Source organism: Sorex araneus, chromosome X (assembly GCF_027595985.1).
Source record: "Sorex araneus isolate mSorAra2 chromosome X, mSorAra2.pri, whole genome shotgun sequence".
NCBI lineage: Eukaryota > Metazoa > Chordata > Mammalia > Eulipotyphla > Soricidae > Sorex > Sorex araneus.
In genome coordinates, this window is record NC_073313.1 from 28,442,026 (window position 1) to 28,468,069 (window position 26,044).

At 37.6% G+C, this 26,044-nt stretch overlaps 1 pseudogene; it reads right to left on the reverse strand.

Annotated features, from left to right (window-relative positions):
• Nucleotides 1-1,392: 1,392 nt before the first annotated feature.
• On the reverse strand, nt 1,393-1,497 carry LOC129400177 (small nucleolar RNA SNORA53; annotated as a pseudogene).
• Nucleotides 1,498-26,044: the final 24,547 nt, after the last annotated feature.

Genomic DNA, 26,044 nt, shown 5'->3' on the forward strand with positions numbered 1-26,044 from the left:
GCTCTACCTCTAGGCATCCTTTGCCATCCTGCTGTTTCTCAGACCGTCCAGGCATTCCACATTCTGGACAGCACTTTGTACTCATGATATTGCATTTCATCTCTTCTTGCACCCCTTCCTTCAGGGTTCTCTGCTAAGGAGAGATGCAAATTTAAGGGGGAAAGGTTAGTGGCTGTTAATGGCAAAATGAGTCTCCCTTTCAGAGGTAAAAATCCTGTTGCAAAAAAAAAAAAATAAATAACTCCTGGCTTCTCTCACAGATGGTCTGAGTTTTAATTCCTGTACTTCTTTGTACTAGCTTTGCAGGGCAAGTCATTTATTCTCTCTGAACTGCAATTCCTTTACCTCGAAAAGTAATCTTCGTTTTAGCCCTTCCTGAGGGCCTTTGATGATTTCAGGCCCACAGATAAACACTAGATTCCCAACCTTGTCTCTGAGTTTGAGACTTTTATGTTTCTTTTGTTTCTACCTCATAAAATTGTTGAGAAATCCAAATTAGACCATTATATGGGAGCATTTTTACAATTATGCTTTATCATTAGGATGATAGCATATGAAGAGTTCCTTCACTGTGTTTAACCAGAGGAAAAGTTAAGAATAGATATTTTAGGAAAGAAAATTGACTAAAGATGAGAAATCTTTGGTCAGAGATAGTTTGTTTGGTGGTTTTAGGTAATTACAAGGAAATTATTGTCCAGTCTGTGGGATTATTTTCTCCAAAACTTTATTGATTAATGTGTAGACAAAAATACTGTATCTTCCCTTTCCATCCATATTAGAATGCCTTAGGTATTTTTAGTCAATAATACAAATATGCTATATGAAGGACATAACGTTATATTAGTTTTCTATGCTGAGTAACTGAGTAAAGTTACTGCTTATCTATCAGGCTAGAACAGCATATGTTTATTTTCTCAGTTTATGTGGATCAGGAATCTAAATCTTGTTTAGGTAGATTCAATTCAGAGTCTCAAAAGACTATATTCATGGTGTTGACTATATTCTAATTAAGCTGGAGACATTCCCTCCACTGGGGAAAAATTTACTGCTAACTGTACACTTGCATTCCTGAGGGCCCTGGCATTTTGCAGATTATCAACTGGATAGCTGCCCTCGGGTCAAGAGACTTTCAATGGTTCCTCTCTTTCTGGGCTTCTCCTGTCTGGATACTTTGATCATCAAGCTTCTCAAGGAGCATGCAGTGCGTTTTTCAAGGACTTCAATGCCATTAAGTCAGACCACTCAGGATCATTTTTCTTTTGATTATTTTCTTTTTTTTAATAGAGGTAAGCATTTATTCCTTGAGGTTCTAAATTCTATTTGTTACATAATCCCTCTATAGGATATAGGAAACTTAACTTCTACCATTGCCAAGCAGAAATTTTCATCATCAGTGTACGCACACTGGTCACATCCTGATAGTCAAGAATGGTAGCATAATTGCCTGTCATTTCTATCAGAACTTAAGACTAACATGCAGGTATTTTCATATGTATTGGTTTGGGATCTTCGCCTGCAAAGTTCCCTAATCTTTGTTATATTCTGTAGGTGGAAGCAAGACACAGATCCTGTTCTCACCCCAGGAGTGTGTGTGTGTGTGTGTGTGTGTGTGTGTGTGTGTGTGTGTGTGTGTGTGTGTGACATCCAAGGAAGGAGGAAGCAGAGGGAGCACCAAAACCCTTAAAAGAAATTAGCTGAAGAAAAGTTGATTTCCTGAAGTCTAATTTTACACCTCTTTAAATGTATGTTAAACTACATTCACCACCACAGTATAGTTATCTTTCCACCACCTTCCAACAATCATCCCCATTTTTTCTCCCTCCCCTCTCTGATAACCTCTTTCCTGTGGTTAGAAAAAAATTGACTTTTTTTTGCCCCTAACTAATGCAATGCACTTACCATCCCTCCAGGGGAAATACATAGTACATGTATGCAGTGGTTGAAGAAAGTGTGAGGTATGAGTACTAGATTGGTGACATTACAGATAATGCTATTAGCTCACTTAAGTTCCATGGATTGTCCTTGGTAGTCTACAACTCAATGAGTTGATACTGTTAATTTATAAATTTATAAAGGACTTGAAACTAGATCATCTACAAAAGCCTTTCTGTACTGAAGCACAGCATATTCAAGATGTGTAGGGAATTTATTTTATAAAGGAAGCACCTAGTAACCAGAAAACATTTCTAAAGAAATTAATTACATATATCTATCTATAAAAGGAATGATGCTTAATAAAGGGAATTAATATTTGGGCAGGAGTTGCATGACAAGATTAGCTTAGGTTTGTATTTGAGCCCTAAAACTTATTAGCTACAAGTGATTGCCTCTTTGAGCATCCATTTCCTCCTCTTTGAAACTGCAAAAGATACCTGCCTGGCTCACCTATTTTGGCAATAAATCAAGGAGCGATAGCACAGCAGTAGGGCATTTGCTTTTCATGCAGCTGACCTGTGTTCAATTCCTCCGCCCCTCGGAGAGTATCGTGCCCGCACGGCAGAGTGTGGCCAGCTACCCATGGCATATTGGATATGCCAAAAACAGTAACAATAGGCCTCACAATGAGAGAAGTTACTGGTGCCCGCTCGAACAAATCCATGAGCAATGGGATGATAGTGACCATCAGTGACAGTGAACTTACATAAAATACTTAGCTTAATGGACAGTTCCACGATATTGTTTAGTTTCTTTTCTCAATAGGAAAAAATTGAGTGAAACCTAAAATAAACATCTGCAAACAACAGTTGAATTTTATCTTAATATTCAAACTTTGAAAGTGTAAACTTCTAAAACTTTCCTTTGCATGTTTGTAAGCAAGAAACCTCACAATGAGTGTATATGTTGTGTATAAAACTATTGTGTGAATAAAGAAGTTCCCTTGTTAGCTGAATGAATCTTATATGTTGGGAGACTTGAATATTAAATGTCTCCCTTGGTAGTTATAAAGAAAAATCATGTGTACATTTCTAAATGTTCCATTACACACACTTTAATTGCAGTGGTACTTTAATTGCACAGTGATTGCAGTTTTATAAGAGAGACTTATAAAAATAGTCTATGCTATACTATATTGAATGAAGCATTTCAGCATTTAAGAAAATGATATAAATAAGAGCTGTAAACTACATTAAGCTCTTTTTTATAAGGTGATTGCTCTTTAATTCCACTTTCACTGCCCATAGGCTGAAAACGGTTGGAAAATGAACACTTTAATTGACTAGCATGGGAGATTTTAACACTTACTCTCAGTGTTGAGGGAAATCAGTTTCTGTACATCTTCCGAACTAAGCTAAAATTTCTATCTAGAGCATTCCTATTAAGTGGTCATCTTATCAAACTTGCCTTTATATGTTTCATTCTAATTTCTTTGTTGGACAACCTTGCTCATATAATCTAAAATGAACATGTATCTGTTGTGTTTTTAGGATCACGTGTGGCCTCTTTGGTCATCACTTTGTGGTTACTCAAGGTATTTAGAAAGCAAATAGTTGAAAAATCATCTTTTTAGAAGACCTACGTCCAAAATATCTACTTCTATATTTTCCCATTCTACTCTTATTACTACTTTCCTTCCCACACTTTTTGTCCAACTGTATTTAGAGAATTTGCTATCACCATGTAGAACCATGTTGATTCAAACAGCTTTATTTAAAGAAGTTAAAAATACTGAAGAATACAGCACTGTTTTTCATATAGGTTCTGTCTACGAAGGCCCACATTTGAATGAATGGAAGTGAAATTTGTGAACTGCAAGCAAACCATTAGGATCTGTCAGGTTTGAAGCAGCTTTACTAATATCAATTACTCCTTCACCATACTTAATGAAAGCTTGTGAATAGAAATGTTTGATTGGCACTTGATGCTTATTTCAGCCACATTTTAGTTTGTTCTTCTGTACCTCAGAATCTAGAAATCAAAAAACTCTATTTCTAGCTTTTTATTTCCAGGGACTTAAATTTAATTCTTTAGGTTAGAACCATTCATATGAATTTTGGAATGAAGGTTTTATTTTCCTTTCCATTTTTGTCTTCAATCAAGAGGCATAAATAGGGCATCTCTTTTGTGCTGACATGGATCAAATTGCAGGTACTTACTAACCGCTGGATTGAAGCTTTGATAGTGTGTTCTGAAAGTCCACAGTTTCAGTGACATTGTTCTTATTTGCTACAGTCTCAATAATAGAATAGGTAGCAACTCCATTGGTGAGTCAGTTCTGTGTTGTTCATCAAGGAATTATGTCTGTCAGGTAATTCCTCAAATGTTCCCATTTATAAAAATATGTGTTATAATAACTAGAGACATTAATGTTTTATATAACTGAAAACTGTTGAAACTTTGACCTATGAAAGGTATTTACCTATGCAAAGATTTATATGGCTAGAGAGCTAGCCCAGATAAGGTGTGTAGGCCTTGTATGTGTAGGGACCTCAATTCAATTCCTCCTACCACATGGATTCCCCAAGTGCTATTTGGTATAATCCTAGAAACCCCCCAAGTACTGCTCAGTGTGGCTTTGGCAACTCTTATAACTGAGTTAAATAAAGATACTTCTTATCCCTGAGTAGTGCATTGTGGGGCCCTATCATCGAACTAGTAGGCCCATTTGGTCAGGTATCATCAGGAGTGCAGCCAGAACCCCTTAAATATTGTCTGATTGCCCTTCCTCCCCACAATAGATGATTATAATTATTACATAGTTAGTGCAGACGTATATAAATGATATAAACAAGAGAGTGAAAACAATCAAAATAAAAGACAAAAATGATTTTTAAAAGTAATACAGAATGCCATATTTTAAAATGCACATTAAAGATATTAAAGAAATTAAAACCTTTTTTGAAACAAGACTTAAGAACTATGATAAATCATGTCAAAGAATGGAAATGAGAATAAAGAGAAACTTAAAACTAGCAGATTGAAGGAAATAAAAGAAAGAAAAGCTATTTAAAATAAAGGCAGATTTTAATGAGTAAAAATAGGGAGAAATGAATCACTGAGGATCTTTAGCTGATATCAGTTCACATCTATTTAAGTAAATAAAAATTTGAATGTCCCTGATAGATGAGTATCAAATCTATACCCTCAAATATCTTCCTTTGTAATGTCCACATGACAGCCATTCTCTTTGTTTGTTTCTTAGGCACCATACTTTGTAAATAATAAGAGATTAGTGTTACAAGTTCAAACCCACTACATAATAGCTTAACAAAATCAATTGCATATTTGGTCCTACCCATAAATAAGAATCTCTAATTAAATATTTTGAAAGGCATGTCCTACATTTTTATACCATAATGAGAAGCATAAACTAATAGTAATAAGATGATTATGTCACTATGACTCAGGAAATAACTTTTGAACACTTGTAATTGTGAAACTACAGTAATAAAAAAATTGAAAGCCACTGTCAACAAATAATTATAAGTAAACATTCCATATTGATAGCAATAGAAAATTGCTAAACCAATGTTCAGTGTTCTAATAAATTATTTTAGATCTTTAAATAGCAGATATTGTTAGTAACTAATTGAAATCTCCTTTTACTTTAATTACTTGCATGCAAAAATTTCTTTCCATACTTTAGGTTCAAAATAGCAAATGCTTTGTTGAATATAGCAGAATTTCCACGTTGAACTGGGAACCCCTTAAGATACTTATAAAAAAAAAGTGGTGAGAATGGTAGAGGAGAAAGAAAATACAGAGTTGTCCTTAAAGATTTCATTGAGATACTAAGGCAGCTGTGTAATCACCCTGCCTGTAGTTCTCTTGATATGCAAGGTAATATTCCTTATCATTTAAACTACATTCATCAGGATATTTTCTCTCAATAGAAAGTGATATGGTATTAACAAGATGGAAGCTAAGTGAATCGGGTTAAAAATAAATATAAGGAAAGGAAATGTTTGTAGAGAACAGAAAAGAAAGCAACATAAATTACCTAAAAAGAACTTATTAAAGCTCCTTTTACTAAAGAAGAGGTGAAGGACCTATACAAAGAAAATTACAAAACACTACTTCAAGAAATAAGAGAGGACACTAGGGAATGGAGACATATCCCCTGCTCATGGATAGGGAGGATTAATATTATCAAAATGGCAATACTCTTCAAAGCACTGTACTGATTTAATGCAGTCCCTATAAGGATATGGATGAAATTCTTCAAAGAAATAGACAAAACACTCCTGAAATTTATATGGAACAACAAACCCACATGAATTGCTAAGGAAATCCTTGGGAAAAAGAAGATGGGTGGCATCACCTTCCCCAACTTCAAACTGTACTACAAAGCAGTAGTAATTAAAACAGCCTGGACTAGAAACAGACCTGCAGACCAATGGAACCGAGTTTAATATTCTGTCACAAACTCTCAAATATATGATCACTTAATCTTTGATAAAGGAGCAAGAAATGTGAAGTAGAACAAGGAAAGCATCTTCAAAAAGCGATGCTGGGAAAAACTGGACAGCTACCTACAAAAAAATGAACTCCAACCTCTGTCTAACACCAGGCACAAAAGTCAGATCAAAGTGGATTAAAGACCTCGATATCAGACCTGAATCCATAAGGTACATGGAGGAAAATGAAGGCAGAACCCCCCGTGGCATTGAAGCAAAAGTATCTTTAATGATGAAACACCACTGACCAAGCAAGTGGAAACAAACATTAACAATTGGGACTACACTAAACTAAGAAGCTTCTGCACCTCAAAAACCACAAAACAAAACAAAACAAAAACCAGTGACCAAAATATAGAGAACGCACATGGAATGGAAAAGAATAATTACCCAATACACATCTGATAAAGGGTTAATGTCCAGGACATACAAGACAGCAGTAGAATTGTAAAAGAAAAAACCTCCAACCCCATCAGAAATGGGGAAAAGAAATGAACAGAAGCTTCCTCAGAAAAAGGAATACAAATGGCCAAAAGGCACATGAAAAAATTCACTACATTGCTAATCATCAGGGAGATGCAAATCAAAACAACAATGAAATATCATCTCACAACACAGAGACTGGTACACATCAAAAAAAGGAAAAAAAGCAAGAACAAGCAGTGCTGGCACAGATGTGGGGAAAAGGGACTCTGTTTCATTGTTGGTGGGAATGCTGACCTGTCCAGCCCTTTTGTAAAACAATATGGGCATTCCGTCAAAAACTAGAAATTGAATTTCCCTATGACCCTGCAATACCACTTCTGGGAATATATCCTGAGGGTGCAAAAAAGCACAATATAAATGACAGTTGCACCTATATGTTCATTGTACCACTGTTCACAATAGCCAGAATCTGGAAACAACCTGAGTGCCTGAGAATAGATGACTGGTTAAAGAAACTTTGGGACATCTACACAATGGAATACTATGCAGCTATTAGGAAATATAAAGTCATGAAATTTGCTTGTAAGTGGATGGGTATGGAGAGTATCTTGCTAAGTGAAATGAGTCAGAGAGAGAGGGACAAACAGAATAACTGTACTTATTTGTGGAATATAAAATAACATAATATGAGACTGAAACACAAGGACAGTAGATACAGAGCCAGGAATATTGCTCCACAGTTGGTAGCCTGCCTCGTAGCTGGGGGAGAAGGCAGCCGGAATAGAGAAGGGATCACTAAGTCAATGATGGTTGGAGGGATTGTTTGGGATGGAACATTCTTGCTGAAAGTACATAAAGGAACAAACGTGATAATCTCTCAGCATATGTATTGCAAAACATAATGCCCAAAAGTACAGAGAGAGTATGGGGAAAATTGTCTTCCAGAGAGGCAGGGAGAGGGATAGGGCTGGGGGGATTCTGGGGACATTACTGTCACTGTCATCCCGTTGCTCATCGATTTGTTCGAGCGGGCACCAGTAACTCGCTCATTGAGAGACTTATTGTTACTGTTTTTGGCATATCCAATATGCACGGGTAGCTTGCCAGGCTCTGCCATGCAGGTTCTATACTCTCGGTAGCTTGCCGGGCTCTCCAAATGGGGCGGAGGAATCAAACTCGGGTCGGCCGTTTGAAAGGTGAACGCCCAACTGCTGTGCTATCACTCTAGCCCATTGGTGGTAGAAAATGTGCACTGGTGGAGTGATAGGTGTTTGATCATTGTATAACTGAAACTCAAACATGAAAGCTTTGTAACTATCTCACAGTGATTCAGTTAAAAAAAAAGATGCCTTTAAAATAGAAAACCCTAAAAATCAATTATTTGAGGGAGAATGGAACCATAATATAATCAACTAAATTATTACAATCATTTACTCATGCACACATTTCAAAATGAGGGTTACAGAGACAGTCCAAGGGTTAAGGTACCTACTTTTTATGTGGCCTACCCTGATTCCATCCCTGACACAACATTTAGTTCTCTGAATATAAGGCCAGAAATAATCCCTGAGTACTGGTGGGTATGGCTCCAAGCCACCCCCCAGAAAAAAGAATGAAAATGAGTAGAATAATAGTCAAAAAGGAAAAGAAAATACTTTCTTCAGATCCTTTAAAAGAAAAAAAATGCATGCATTCAATTGAATACTATAGAATAATATTAATTATAATATTTTTTCTGAGAAAAAGACAATTTAATTATTCCACTTCCACTTAGAAAAGCTAAAAGAATAATTTTAAAGAACTACTCTCAGAGTGAAGAGATTAAGGCACTTACCCGGCATGCAATCAGCCATGGTTCAATCCATGGCACCATAGATGATACCCTTATCACTGAGCACAGAGTCAGGAGTAATCCCTGAGCACTGCCAGGTGTGGGCCTCCATCCTTCCTCTCAAATAACAATTACTCTAAAAGAAAGAAACATTTCCAAAACATTTCTAATAAAGCTTCAGAAAATACCAATGTTACAATTTTTAACAGCACAGATAGCACAGAACAGTTCTAAATTCCTATTTACCAAACTAGCATAACTCGCATACATTTTATTTTTTATTCTTGCGTTACTTCCTATCACTAACATAAATTCAATACTATTGGCCTCTACTATTCTAACAGCAAAATCATTGCAATATTTATTAATAATTTCATGACATTAGTGCAGAAAGAAAAACATATGCATTATTTTCTCTGTAGATATTCAACTGTTATTATAAAATTCAAAACAAATCCTTATTTTGTTTTGAAATGGTAAGACATTTTCATACAATAGGCATATAGGAAGACACTAATGTGAATATAAAAAGCCAAATTTCTGATGAATTTTAAAAGGCTTGCTATTTAAAGTTTATCACTTGTATCACTTGTCATCCCCTTGAACTTCGATTTGCTTGAGCGGGCGCCAATAACGTCTCAATTCGTCCCTGTCACGTGTAGTGTAGCCCAATAGTATCTGCTCACTCCAGGAACACGAATAGCCTCAAACCGTTCATTCAGGGTTTTGATGAAGAAGTCTGACCATCTTGTAGCTGGGCAGCTACGTGGTTTTTTGACATCCCATGGAGTCCAGTCAGTAACAGCTCTAGTCCAGCAGTCATCTTTAAATTGAATTACGTGTCCGGCACATCTGACTTTCAACGCCTTGGCAAATGAGACAACATCCCTGATTCTTGATCATAGATGGAGGTCAGAACTCCGGATTGCTTCTCTCACTTGAGTGAAATGTGATATTCCAAGCAGAGCTCTTTTGATTCCTTGTTGTGATACAGGAATAGCGTTCTCATCCTGCTTTCATAGGGTCCAGGTCTGAGGCGTAAGTTAGTGCAGGAAAAACGGTGGAGTAGAAAAGATGTGCCTGGAGCTAGAGGTTCTTCGTCTTCTTAACCACTTCTTTGATGCTGTTGAAGGCATTCCACACTGCTCTTTTCTTCCTGCATAGTTCTGGCACCAAGTCATTCCTCATGTTGACTTCTTGACCTAGATACACATAGCTGCTGCATTCGGAGATGTTCATTCCGCTGAGAGCAAATGGAACGTCACGGACTAGTTCATTTTTCATGAACATTTTCATGATGAGATTCAGCTACAATCTGACCATTCCACACTCGAGGTTGAAGTCGGCCAGCATTTGTGCCAATTGGCTAATGTTTGATGTTATTAGAACAATGTCACCAGTGAAGCAGAGGTGGTATAGTTGCTGACCGTCTGTCTTCACTCCCATTCCTTCCCACTCCAGTCATCGCATGATGTTCTCAAGGATGGCACTGAAGATTTTCAGAGAAATGGTATCACCCTGCCAAACCCCTCTCTTGACATTGATGATCACTTCCTTATAGAATGGTGAAATTCTGGTGCTGAATCTGTAATATAGCTCTCAGAGGATCTTGATGTACTGAGTTTGAACACCCTGTTTGGCTAGGGCTTCGATGACCGCTTCAGTCTCAACAGAATCAAAGGCCTTCTTTAAATCAATGAACGTTAGACAGAGCGGCATCTTGAAGTCTCCCGAAATTTCAATGAGCTTGATCACTGTGTGGATATGGTCGATTGTGCTGAATCCTTTTCAGAACCTGGCTTGCTCGCATGGTTGGCCGTTGTCTAGTGTTCTGCCTATTCAATTCAGGATGACTCGAGTGAACAACTTGTAGACGATGGATAACAGGCAGATTGGGCGATAGTTGCCGATGTCATAGACGTCTCCCTTCAGCAGGACTATACAACAGAACAGTCCTGCTAGTTTTCCACTGGGATATAACCTTGCATTCAGACAGGTAGTGTGAGAAGAGCCGAGCCAGTGAATTTATGAGTACTGGTGGCAGATTCTTCAGGTGTTCTGGTCTGACCCTGTCTGGACTGGGTGCTGTATGCATCTTTACCAAAGAAATGGTGTATCGGATTTCAGAATGAAGAATGTTGGGAATGACATATCTATCCTGCGGAATTTGGTGTGTGGGTAGGTGGATGTGGCTGTCAAAGAGATCCGAGCAGAAGTCGTGAATAATCCTCTCCATTGCCCTTCTGGAATATGTGATAGACTCATCAGGACATCAGAGGGCAGTCATCTTGGTCTTGTAGTTGGCGAAAGACAGGTGAGCATTGTGAATACTTTTCCCGGCTTCTGCTGCACCTGCCAACACTGCTGCTCTTGTCTCTTGGAGGTCTTCCTTTATTGATTCTCTGCACAGCTTTGCGAGCTCGGACATTGCCTTGTGATTGCTTGAGGCTCACACTACATCACGTTGGTGATTGAGCTCAAGAGTTTCCGAAGACAGGTGTCTGTGGCTTTCCCACTATCGGCATTCCTCGCGCAGTCAATGAGGTGCTGAACCAGTTGATAATATTATTTGTTGATGTTGTCAACGATAGCATCTTCCTACATTGCCACAGTAGTGCCAAAGATCTCCCAGTTGGTGGTCATTCTGGGAGTTCTCTTCTAACCTTAAACTTTGCAGTCCTTTCTCCCTGAACTGTGAAATAGAATTTTGCATGAAGGAGATGGTGGTCCGATCCCATTTGGAATTTTGGGACAACAGTGAAATCAGTCAGGCAAAACCATCAATTGAATATAATGTGGTCAATTTCATTGTGGAACTGTCCACCGGCAGACTCCCATGTCCAACATTTAGATTCGGTTTTCTGGAACTGTGAGTTACCATGGATGGTCTTGGTCAACATGATGAACTCAGACAGTCTCTCATCCTGTTCGTTCCATTCTGGGTCTTGGGTCCCTATGTGGAGTTCTTCGGAAAACCATCTCAGTACTATCTTGGCATTGAAATCACTGACAATGATCTTGTAGAACATGTGGTTGTCTTTATAGAACTTCTCCAGCTCCATGTAGAATTTCTCAATTTCTTCATCATCATAGTTGGATATTGGTGCATAGAAAACAAAGATAGAAACTGCCATCAGTTAGCCACATCTATTCAAGCATAATAGTCTGTTTCGGGTTGTTAGGCATTCGAATGAATTAATGTTCATGGCTAAGTTCGTGTTGACAAGGACACCAACACCACCGATGCCTCTATTGTCGAATGTTCCAAGGAACAGTTTTCCTCCAGTATCGAAAATGGCGTGATGTGATCGATGCCTTCTCATCTCGGTAAGACCAATGATGTCGTATTTGATCTGTGCTTGCACCATCAGGTCCTCCATGCATGCTTCCAATATCAGAGTACGTGCATTGAAAGTACAATCATTTTAGTTTTTATTTTTCATTTTGGCAGTCTAGTTCATCCCTGAGATTTTATCAGCCTCTCCTTGCTCATCCTTCTTAATGTTGCCATATTGAGGGCTCTTTCAGTGTCAGGGGAATGAGGCCTGTTGTTACTGTTTTTGACATATCGAATACACCACAGATAACTTGCCAGGCTGTGCCGTGTGGGCGGGATACTCTTGGTAGCTTGCCAGGCTCTCCGAGAGAGATGGAGGCATTTAGGGCGGCTTCTAATCGCCCTTACAGGTGTTCCCATGGTTCACACCATATTTGAACCTCATCAAATATGACACAGTAATTACGGGTAATGGGTATTAAGTGTCTTATGATGTGTTGAGAGGGCCACGAAGCACAGTCCAGAAAATGGCCTGGAGTTTGGCTTTGGCTGAGTAGTGGAGGTAGTGGAGATCAGCCGTTGAGGTATTTATCTGGTGCCAGTAGGGTGGGGTCGTCTGGGTATGATCCCTGGGGTGCCGGAGATTGGTGGAAGCAGGCAGAGGATCTCTGTTTTTCGGTCCCATTGAGGCTGGAGTTCAAAGTCACGAAGTTATGCTTTACCTGGTTCTGTGGGGCTTCACTCATGTGTGAGGCTTGGCCCTAGTGTCCGGAAAGTGGCCTGGAGCATGGTGGTGGATGGGTAGTGGAGTAAATTAAACAAAGTTTAATTTAGTGATATATAAAGTATTTTTACAATTACTATTATTTTTCATTACTATTGTTGTATTAGTAATGAAATTTAGCCAATAAAAAGAGTATGATATATGGGGACTAATAAAGAATAAGAAATAAATCTTTTGGAAGAGAGCAACACAAGCAACACACCACTGAGATGCCTCCAGACCCCAAAGTCACATTCAGTTTTTTAAAAAATTAAATTAACCTCATCTGTATCAATGTATTTAAAATTTTAGAATACCTGGAGTATGCAGCCACATTTGTGGCCACTCGATATCTCATACTCTATGCCAATGATATTCCAAGATAAGGGCTTAATGACTCCAGGGTGAAATACAACAATCTCCATACACTTTTCTCTAAGAAACTTTAGCAGATTATTCATAACATGCAATACAAAATAAATTAGGTCCTGTGTTGGAAGCATGATTTGGGGGGCATGGAAACATTTGGAATATGGTGGTGGAAGGTATAATGGTGGTTGGATTGATGTTGGAACATTAAATGTAATAAATTATTGTGAACAACTTTATAAAAATAAAAAAGAAAGAAAAAAAAGAACGAAATGTTTTAGGACTAGGAAGATAACACAAGTTGCAAAGCACTTTTGAAGCACTTGTGAAGTCACATGTTAAGGTCCCTACCAAGCTTCATCCCCATTACCACATGGCATGTCCCCCTCCACACAGCATCCAAGTGTGACCCTGGTGGTTCTCAGGAACTTCTGCATCAGCTCTGCCACATGTGGTCTCTAAAAATGTTTTATGTTTGGTAATATGTTCTTATGTTTAAAGACACAAGAAAATCAGCTTAACAACTATTGAAATAATAAAAATGATGAAATGGTTATAAAATCAATGAATCAAGAGTCAACAATTTTTATTCCTATAAAAAAACCAGTTAGTAAATATTTTTGGCTTTCCAGTCCATATAATCCCTGTTTCAATATTCATCTTAGCATTTTAGCAAGAAAGTAACCATAGAAAATAGACAAACAAATGGGCTTGGGTGTTTTCCTAGAAAACTTTAGTTAGAGAATCAGGCAAAGGGTCAGATATGGATTGAGCGCCTTAGTGTGCTGACCTTTGAATTACTGTATACCTATTTAAATCTCTCTCAGATTTTCAGAGCACCTTATTAGAATATGTAATAAAATTCACTTAATATAGAAAAAAGAGAAAATTACATTTAAGAAATATGAAGGATTTGATGAAAAACCTAAAATTCCACAGACGTCAGACTATTAGATTACTCTTAGCCTTAAAGATTAATTTACATAAATGCATAATTTCTCTTCAAATTAATCTCAGAATTTAATAGGACTTCTATTAATAATCAGCATATTAGGATTTATCTACAAATAACACAGGATTGCTGAATAAATCATAAATATTATACTACATTTGTATAAATGAAAGGTCAGACAGATCAAGGAACAAAATACTAGGCCAGTAAGCGATTTCTAAGATATGAAACATTAGCATGTAGTAAACGTTGCATTTTAGATCAAGTAAAAAAAAATACCCACAAAAAAGATAAACTAGATGAAAAGCAAAGAATATTTACTTTGTGGGGGGGGGGGCTTCCCTAGTAGTGCTCTGGGGTCCATGGGCTAATCTCGGCAATGCCCACTCCAATGATTCAGCACTGTGCATCACTAGTGGTGGCCAGGGAGAGAGCGCCATATAGTGCCAGGGATTGAACTTGGTGCCTCACATATGCAAGGCATCCTCTCCATCCCTTTGAGCCATCTCCAAGCCCTTTAATATTTATCTTTTAATTGTATGTCAAGCAAAACTTTCTAAGGAAGTAGAAAGCCTAGAAGCTCCAAAGCAATTGACAAATCTGATAAAATCAAACAAAAAAGACAGACCATGATGAAAATAAGAGCTAATAATATATGCTAGACTTTTTCTACACTTGATCTTAGCCAAAAGGCCAAGAAGTGATACCGTGCTAGACTTTTTCTAAACATTAAAAAAGATAGCTTCTTAATACTCTGGAGACTACGACAGTAGCCCCAACCCCATTTTACAGATTGGGTTCTGGCACCAAGTGGTCTGCTAGGAACTAATGGAGGGGTGATATTTTCATTAAGGAAAAGGACAGTTACAGTATTAAAATACAAATAAAACATGTTTAAAACGCATTAACTCTATGGTGAAGGGTTTATTACACTGACATGTGAATTCTTTCATACTAATAATAAAAACATCCACCAAGCATTTAAAAAAAAGGCAAATGCACCAAATGTATTTACAGAGTAAAGGATATGTAACATATGAACAGATACTTAAGATTCCCGTCCTAAATCATAGAATGCAGAGTGAAAAATGCACAGGTTTTTTTGTTTCTATTGACATGGACCTGAAAATGAACACTTGAACTCAAAATATTCTGCTGAGGAATATAAGAATGTATGAAAAGGAAAACTATCGTAGTGAAATTTGGCAGCCTCCGATTTCGTTTCCTCTTATCTTCCCTTTGTTTTTGTCAAGGAAAGAGGTCAGGAGCTTGCACACACTTGGATGCTACGCTAGGGATGCAGAGACAGCTATGAGGCCTGGCATCCCAAATAGCAGAGTTGTAATCATTGCACTGGGGGAGTGGAGAGTTGGTATTAGGGATCTAACTCACGCCTGCAAAGAGGGGCATTCTACCACTGAGTCATACTGGGCCCCACTAGCAAAAATGTTTGGGGATTTTCTTGGTTTTTTGGTTTGGTTTGGCGTTGAGGCCACACCTGGCAGTGCAGAGGGGCTACTCCTAGCTCTGCATTCAGGAATTACTCTTGGCAGTACCTGGGCAACCTCATGGGATGAAGAGATTAAACCTGGGGTGCCGTGGTCAAGGCAAAACCATGAATTATTATTCTAGGTCTCCCCATTAGCAAAAATTATGATATGTGCGTATTTCAACATATTTCAACGTAGTCATTTTATTTAGGTATCCTGTAGCATAGTTCTAAACATGAATTGGTACATCATGTGTAAACTCTGTTCAATGTTTGTCATTCAAAATCATTGATGAAATGCAAAATCCTGTAACAGATTTAAATGTGTTTTCTTTATAATCTCGTTTTTAAAAATTATGATAAATTCAATTGTAATATTAGTCATTAAAATAAACAGTTCCTTGTATTCATGTGCACACATCTGTTACAAAAATGTATATAATATCCATTTAGTAAAGTTTTGAACAATAGGCTTGTATGCTTGGGATACTTCTGGTTTGTTTACAATAAACTTAAATAGTGGCTTCCTTTGAGAAGAGCAACTATAGTTATATGTAGGCAACTTTATGCATTTAGGGTTTAAAAATAACTTTAAAATATATTAAAAATTAATGTTTCCTGTGTGTTTTATAGTATAAAAGTCCTTTCAGAATTAAAGAAATATCTATAAAATATAGATAAACCTTAATAAGTTGTTTGACAATTGAAAAAGTAAAGCCTTGGCAAATGGAAAAATTTATTGTTAAATAACACTTCTGAATATACTTTAGAGATTTTTTTTCTCAAAGTTTAAACTCCTATATATGTATATCATGGTACCACTGTCATCCCGTTGTTCATTGATTTGCTCAAGCGCTCACCAGTAAAGTCTCCATTCATCCCAGCCCTGAGATTTTAGCAGCCTCTCCTTACTCGTCTTTCCCAACGAGACTGGCAAGCTCTTTGTGCATATTCGATATGCCAAATGCAAGTAACAATAACAGGTCTCATTCCCTTGACCATGAAAGAGCCTCTAATATATGTATATAATTTCCATTAATTAAAAATTTGATGAGGGGTTGGAGAGATAGCACAGCAAGTAGAGCATTTGCCTTGCATGCGGCCAATACGGGTTTGATTCCCAGAGTCCCATATGGTCCCTGAACACCTCCAGGAGTGACTATGAGTGCAGAGCCAGGAGTAACCCCTGTGCATCGCTCAGTGTGACCCAAAAAGCAAAAAAAAATTGATGAATGTAAGTGTGCTTTATCATGAAATAGAACTATTGTGAAATATCATCAAACACTTAGATGATTTTAATGAATCTGAGGACAGTGCCCACAAAGTGTTTATTACTTTTTTAAATCAATTGTAAATCATTGAATTGTCATGATCCACTAATCTCTTCTATTATTATTTCCTTTCTCTTACCACCAGTTAAAATGAAACACTGTATGAATGTTTAACACACAAGATGAACACAGAAGAATTTTGTTTAACTACAAGGTTGAATAATACTGCTCTGTGTTGAACTTAGATTTAATTCTAGCTATTTACTGTTTAATAACATTTCTAGTAATTACCACAGTTGGAGTAGATGTAGACTTTGCCTGAAGAAAAGTGTAAAATAATGAAATAGAAGAACTTTAGTCTGATAATACATAGAAGTTTTTAGAAGTATTTTTTCCTGTTCTTTATGTTTGACACACTTAACTTAAAACTGATTAATACTGGAGGAAAAATTAGCAATAAATAGAGAAATAGATACAATGTGGTCTCAAAACACAGAGGACATATTTCCATCCCCTATTTAATGTGGATATTGTAGCAAGTCATCATTATAAAAACCAAAAAGGGAAGAATACTTTTGAATTGGTTATCAGCATAATGATGAGGGGAAATTTGGCAAATATGAATATATGCATTTTCCTTAGAATGAGACAATGTGCAGTTAAAGTATTCATTCTTTTATATCGACATATTCTGTAAAGACAAAGCATTTAAATGTTCTTTAAGATAAAATCTCCTGTAGAGAATTTTGTGTTTAAGGCTGCAGGTGGTATGTGATTATTTACTTACAAGCAAACACTACTATGTTTGTCTGTGTGTTTTTGTGTGTATGTCATTTCTACCCATTGCAATAATAAAATTGCTACAGTATACTCCCATGATATAGATGATATAGATGAGCATTTAGCTACATGCTGATCCTATATCTTGGCACAGTTAACAAATAATTGTAAAGCACTTTGTACTTATATCTGTTTTCAAATTTGATACTTGGAAATACTAATTTTCTTAAGGTTTTTATATATCTATACTTTACTAGTTAAAATAATAGTTTACTGGTATTATTGGCACTTGCTTTTCCAATAGTAAAAAATGAAGCTTTATATTATGGCACAGTGGGTAGGGCATTTGCCTTGCACACAGCCAACCTAGGTTCTATTTCTCCGTTCCACTCGCAGAGCCCGGCAAGCTATTGAGAGTATCCTTGCCTGCACGGCTGAACCTGGCAAGCTACCTGTGGTGTATTCAATATGCTAAAAACAGTAGCAACAAGTCTCACAATGGAGACATTACTGGTGCCCGCTTGAGCAAATCGGTGAACAATGGGATGACAGTGCTACAGTGCTACAGTATACTCCCATGGTGGGGGGGAAAGTTAGATAACCTAAATAAGGTTATTGATCTCTTGTCATTAGTATGTCGTAAATATGTCCTTTGTAATCTGCAAGATTTAATTTTGGGAGTCCAGAACAATAGTACAGAGTGCTTGCCTTGCATATGGCTGACCCAGATTCGATCCCTAGTCACACATATCTTCCCCAGAGTCTGCCAGAAGTGACCCCTGAGTGCAGAGCCAGGAGTAAACCAGAAGCATCTCCAGGTATGGTCCCAAAAGAGAAAGAGGGAAGGGAAGGTGGGGGAAGGGAAAGGCTTCATGGCCTCAGCATTTTTATTTTATATAGCTTCAGGAGAGGTTCCCAAATTTATTTGACCTTACTGACCCCTTTCTCAGAAAAAAACCCAAAACATCACTTAGTACTCCCCCACCCTTGAGATTGTCCTTTTTTTTAAACACAGTTACAGAGTTGTTCATAACTGGATTGCAGTTATATAATGTTCCAACACCAGTCCCGTCTCATCACCAGAATACATTTCTTACCAACAATGTCCCCATTTTCCCTCCCATTTCCCATCCTGAAATCATTATTCTTCAAACAAACAGAAAGAGCTTCCCAATCTTACTCTCAGATACTAATACGCCCAGCAAACCCCCTCATTAAAAAAAAAAAAAAACAGGGGCTGGAGTGATAGCACAGTGTGTAGGGCGTTTGCTTTGCACGCGGCAGACCCGGGTTCAATCCCCAGCATCCCATATGGTCTCCTGAGCACTGCCCGGAGTAATTCCTGAGTGCAGAGCCAGGAGTAACCCCTGTGCATCTCCAGGTGTGACCCAAAAAGCAAAAAAAATAATAATAATAATAAATAAAAAATAAAAATAAAAAACCCCACTGTTTTAGAGGTGCTTCAGTTCTAAAATTGTTTGATGTACTTTGTAATCCTTTTTATGACACCAAAGTCTACAAAGCTTTAACAGAAGACAAAACAAAACAAAACAAAACAAATCTTCAGAGCAGCTGCTCTCAACCAGGGGCCATATGGTAGCTGTTCCCAGGGGGGCACAAGTGAAAATCTAGAAAGTGATGGGAGGGGGTGACTCCGACAGTGTTTCTGAACCTTGTCCCAACCACGGGCACTTTCTGATCTTGTTTCATACCTGTATGGCTCCCAACTCCATCCTACTGGCTGGTCCTCTAGTATCTCGCCATGGTCACCCATTTACTCATTTTTCATCTGTGGCCCCTTTGGAATCTCCTGGGGGGCCATATAGCTCCCGTTGAGGAATGCTGCTCCAAAGGGCTGTGCAAACTTGACTATTACCTTCCAAGTTTTAGTGGATGCGGTAGCTGCCTCAGCTGGGATTCCTTCTCCCTGTTCTGTCGGAGGCAGTATCCTCAGTCTTGTCATTCTTCTTTCACAGTGATCAAGGTCTTCAGAAGCATCACAAGGCTCCTGAACTAGTGAGTTACCCTACTAGCTCTTTCTGGACAGGGACAAATATAACTGTAATACTCAAGGGGTTTTAGAGCCTGAATTTTTTTTCAGAGCACAGACATTCACTTTCATTTGGCTAATATTGACAGTTATTCCTAACCTAACTGCAAAAATATTATTGTGTATCTGCTCCAAGCCCACAGGAGTAAGCGAAATTCAAAGGATAAACAAGAACTAGAAGGAAAATTCTATGTTGCAGCAGAGAATTCCGTGTTTTGTGACCTTGTTTTGTGACTTGTCATCATGGCTTAAATGGACTCGTCATCATTGCTTAAATGAAACTCTAAAGGATCAACCACATAAATCACAAAGACAAAGTTAACATTTTACAACAGGTACCTTCAAAACCTGTACATGCCAATAATAAGTGCACAGTGTGAGCTAGGTGAAAATAGTCAACTAACTTAACTGTCTGTGAAACTACACCACCTCTGCTTCGCTGATGACATGGTTCTCATAATGCCAAACATTAGCCAAGCGGCACAAATGCTGTCTGACTTCGACCATGAGTGTGGGAAGGTTGGACTGCAGCTGAATCTCAACAAAATGATGGTCATGAAAAACGAACTAGTCCCTGATGTTCCATTTGCTCTCAACACAACAAATATCTCCGAATGCAGCAGCTATATGTACATAGGTCGAGAACTCAACAAGAGGAACGACTTGGCGACAAAACTGCACAGGAGGAAGAGAGCAGCATGGAATGCCTTCAAGAGCGTCGAAGAAGTGGTTAAGAGGATGAAGAATCTTCGGCTACAGGCACATCTTTTCGACTCCACCGTTCTTCCTGCACTAACATACGCCTCAGAGAACTGGGCCTTATGAAAACAGGATGAGACCGCTATTCAGGTATCCCAAAAAGGAATCGAAAGAGCTATGCTAGGAGTATCACATTTCATTCAAGTGAGAGAAGGAATTCGGAGTTCCGACCTCCATCAACAGTTAAGAATCAGGGACATTGTCTCGTTTGCCAAGGTGTCAAAAATCAGATGGGCTAGACCCGTAATGCGATTCAGAGTCGATGGCTGGACTAGAGCTGTTACCGACTGGATTCCACAGGACGTCAAAAGACCATGTAGCCACCCACCAATGAGATGGTCAGACTTCTTCGTCAAAACCCTGAATGAACGATTTGAGGCTTTTTCTGTTCCTAGAGTGAGCAGATATCATTGGGCTACACTCTATACTCACACGTGACAGGGACAAATGGAGATGTTACTGGCGTCCGCTCGAGCAAATCGAAGATCAACAGGATGACAAGTGATACAAATGATACAAGTCTACAAAACAATAAAGAAAAATGCACTTGAAGCTCCAAGGTCAGTAAACTCACAGTCGTTTCTATAAACATACTTTGGTTTAAAAAAGGAACAACATTTCAGATTCATTTCTTTTAATTTTATTTTAATGATACAGTTACAGACTTACAAACTTTCGTGACTATGTTTCAGTCATACAATGTTCAAGTACCCATGCCTCCACCAGTGCCCAATTTCTACCACCAATGTTCCCGGTATTCCTCCTGCCACCCCTATCCCCATTCCTCCCCTCCTCTGTGGCAGGCACATTCCCTCTTACTTTCTCTCTCCTTCTGGATGTTATGGTTTGCAATACAGGTACTAAGTGGCCATCATGTTTGGTGCATAGTCTACTTTCAGCACTCATCTCCATCCTGGGTGAGCCTCCAAGCATCATTTACTTAGTGGCCCCTTCTCTATCCCAGCTGCCTTTTCCCCAACTAGATTCCAGAAGTCAAAAAATAACCCAGATATCCCTTTTCATGCCCTCATTTCCTTAGCACTTAGCAGTGTCTCCTATCAAGAAGGTGGAGTGAATCCTTGTTAATTGATTAAAATGGGCAGCCATGGTGTGTTTATTCCACTGTGCCACTGTGTGGGTAAAGGTCATTGGTAGGTCATTCCTCACTGATTTTCTACTGAAAAGAGCCTGGTGGCTCAGGTTCTTACTTCAAGCTTCAGCCACATGAAGCAAACTGAAATTAAAAGCACAACAATCTCTGTAGTAACAACAACTGGAATATACTTAATGAAAATGTTTTGTGTGGTCAGAAATTTCTCTTAGGAACTAAATTTAACATATGACAGACTGAAGTACTGCATACGTCATTTGTATGTGGAGCTAGGTGGTGAGAGAAGTCATATTACTTACTCTTTCTTATTGTTCTACTTGGGATCAAACCTGGGGCTTTACCTCCTGTGAAGTGTTGAGCTATATTCCCAACCCCATGTTACTTACTCTTTGAGTATTGATAATGGAGAGTTAGCTTTTATTTAATTTCTGATAGAGTATGGACTTCCTTTACACACACAAAATAAACATTTTCCCTAGAGGAACATATCTTATAAAAAAGAACATTCTGAGATATAGCCTAGTGAGTGTTAATACTAATGAGAGTAAATTTACAGTGTGTTTGCCCAAATATTAAATAAAATTTATTTAATTGAGTTTAATAAATGTTTTCTGCACATTACTGTATAGAAAGCACCAAGCTTAGGTGCAATGCCTGTTAGAAAGAAATAAATAGGGAGTGGAGAGAAAAGTAAAAGGGCTAAGGTGATTGTCATGCACACAGCTGACCAGGGTTCAATCTCCAGTACCACATATGGTTTCTAGAGTCCTGCCAAGAGCTAAAAGTGATCCCTGAACACAGACCCAGAAGTAAGCCCTGAGCACAGCTGGGTGTGTACCCCAAACCAGAACCAAGCAAGCAAACAAACATAAAGAACACAATATTAAAGTGTTACCATACACACTAGTGGGAAAGACTTAATAACACTCAAAATCTAATCTTATTTGATTAAAGTTGCTTTGCTGCAGAATATCATACAAATTTCCTCATACCTTCTTTTATTTGTATTTGACTATGTTTTAAGGATTAGTCTACACTATATTTTTTCTTTGCTGCTTTTCTTACTATTTTTATGGTAATAGCTATTTTGTATTTTACAAAATAAATTTTGATATAAAGAGATAAGACATACTTGGTTATGTTTTTTTATTCACACCTGAGAGAGCTCAAATCTTATTGAATTTCTTATCATTTTGTTCTTGCTAATTCACCTCTTAGAAAACCCCAGAAATTCACTTTTGATTCAAATTCTCTGTTCTTTGTAGTGGCCTAGCATGAATACTTTTACAAATTTGCTGCTCCATAGTTTTAAATATTTGATGCTCATTGTTTCTTGCTGACGAAATAACTCTTTCACTCACAAACATGGGAAGGAAAGGCAATGGAAAAAGAAAACCAAACTGAGGAAAGCAAATTGTTATTAAAATACAACAGCTGGCTGAATTAAATTGAGTCAAGTACAGATTGTATCTTACATTGAAATACAGTTTTCAGCAAAGAGGATAATATTGTGATTTAATTTTTACATGAGATTTCATGTTATGAACTTGTAAAGTAGACAAATATGATCATCCCAAATTTATACAATTGCAAAACAGTGTTACACTAAATGATATTAAGCTACAAACTTATTGAATCCCACCACCACCAAAATGCCCCAAACCCTACATCACTTCCCAGCATCAACTCTAGTCCACCTCTTTATTTGCTCTTATTTTTCCTCTACTGCTTGGTCTGAGTTTTTTAATCTAAGGCTAAGGGTTGCCATTGTTCTATACTGTCTTCTCCCTTGCTTTGCCTACAGAGTACAGATGAATGAGATCATCTGGTACTTGTCTTGAAGGTTATCTTTTTAATGTAGCAGTAATTAAGTGGGAAGACTTGTTAATTGTGGTTTAGTTGGCCTACATTTTTTTGCAAGCTAAACTTCTTTGCCCATCAGGACATGGTCAATGACCTACTTTTTCAACTTTACAAATTTTGTACACTAGTTGACAAAAATGAAAAACATTCATATTATAAAGAAAAGTAATAAAGTAAGAATTCTGTATGATATAGAGCAATTATATTACAATTAGAAATATTTACCATGCAAAGTACAGAGCAAATATGCTTCAGGCAATTTTATGTAGAGTAATAAAATTTACCCTAATATATGACAGGTGTTTGTCTTGCACACAACCGACCAGAGTTCGATTCTTCCGCCCCTCTCCACGATCCCGGCAACCTACCGAGAGTATCTCGCCCGCACAGCAGAGCCTGGCAAGCTACCTGTGGCTATTCAATATGCCAAAAAAGGTAACAACAAGTTTCAAAATGAAGACATTATTGGTTCCCACTCGAGCAAATCGATGAGCAACGGGATGACAGTGATACAGTGATATGACAGCAGACCTACATGTTTTTATTTTTATTTTATATTAGCATCTTATTTTAACATTTAAACATTCTTTGAACTTGTTTTTCCTTGACTGGTTAATAATAATATGGTATATCTTTCCCATTTTCTATACAATTTTATGGAACAATCTTGAACCTGAGTCTTAGGTCTGTGGCTTCTTTATTTGAGATTGTTAATGTTTACATTTTTGTTGGTGATATTAACCTAAAAATGGATCTTTCTTGGGCTGTTCACTACTTTTCATTCTCCATGGAACACTCAATATATTTGTTTTGCTCTTTACCTTTTCTATACACTTCTATATAATTGGGTTTAATAAATATAAATGATTGATATTTATTTTTATATTTTATTCAGAGGAAAATAATTTATTTCATTTTATGTATATTTCTAATTTTAATTAAGACACTGTGATTTACAAAGTTGTTCATAATAGAACTGTTTCAGGCATGTGATGTTGCAACACCGATCCTACCACCAGTATCCATGACATCTCTCAGCAAGCCAAGGGGCAGGCATAAAATAAATTTATTTCATATTGCTTGCTCCAACCAAACGTAAAGAAATAGCAAATGGAATAATCAGAAGACAAATCAACAAATTATAATGATTATTTTCTATATGATTTTAACCAATGTAAACAAGAAAATTCAAGTAATTTGATACAATACAGTATACTGCCTATTCTCATTTGCATAACTAAGTTTTTCAACTCTGACATCTAAAACATATTGCATTAAATTTTATTTTGTACTTGAACCTTACTGTGGTAATCATCATATCATCCCTGTCATAAATGAAGCGGTTTTTTGCCCCCTTAGCAGGCATATAACAAATCTACTTTGTATTGTTTGGCCCCAAAATTTTAAAAGAATGGCAAATAGAATTATTAGAAGATAAATCAACAAGTCATCCTCATCATCATCCCATTGATCATCGAATTTCTCGAGCGGTCTCAGTAATGTCTCCATTCGTCCTAGCCCTGAGATTTTAGGAGCCTCTCTCTACTCGTCCTTTTCAACGATGCTGCATTGGAGGCTCTTTCAGGGTCAGGAGAATGAGACCCAGCTTGTTACTGGTTTTGGCATATTAATACACCACGGGGACCTTGAGAGGCTCTCCCATGTGGTCAGGAAACTCCCGGTAGTTCATCAGATTCTCCCAGAGGAGAAGTAGGCTACAAGATATATACCTCTTATTGGCTCTTAGAGCCAATAAGTGAACTTGTGATTATTAAATGCTTTATATTTTTAACCTGTCTTAATCTAGTAGAGGACAGCCATATACATATTATTGAGTACTATATTTAGTACATGATGGAAGGTGTCTCCTATCCTTTAAAGGAGCTCTTTTCATACTTCTTAAAAAACTGGTTTCAAGACTATGTATGAATTCCCTGAACTGTTGCCTATCCATAAAGCTCTGCATAATTTCTCCAAATCTGAGTGATAACCTCGCAGAATAGAGTATTTGTGGTGAGGTGTTCAGTTCCTTGAGTTTTTGTAGTATATCATTCATTTTCTTCTGACTTGTAGTGTCATTTGATAGATCTTATGGACTTTCCTGTGTAAGTTACCTTTTTGATATTTTGTCATTTTGAGTATAACATGCTGAGTTTTCCTAATTGGGCCTATTTTCACGGGGATCCTTTGGGCCTCTTGGATCTCAGTGCCCATAATCCTCAACTTTGGGAAGTTCTTAATGTTGATTTCTTTATCGTTTCATCATATTTGCTTTCCCGTTCTTCAGGAACTCCAGTGATTCTTGTATTCATTCTTTTGTACTCATCCCATAGTTCTCTAGTAAGCTGTTCATTTCTTTTCAGACAACAGAAACAACTACTTCCTGCTGTTTCCTAATGGGTTCTTCCTTCTCATCTTGGGGCTCCTCAATCTTTTGCTCAGCTTTTGTTATTCTGCTGTTCAGAGATTCTATGACTTTTTAAATTTTATATCATCTACGGTGTTCTTTATTTCTATCATTTCTGACTCTAACAGCTTCTTCATTTCAACTTTCATACTTTCTTGTGCTTTGCTGACTCCCTGTGCTATTGTGTTTTTTGAACTCATTGAACATCCTCATCAAAGTGTCATTAAAGACACTATGATGTCTGAGGACTTTTGGTGGCATTGTTTATGTCTTTGGTGGTATTGTTTTTGCTCATTGAGCT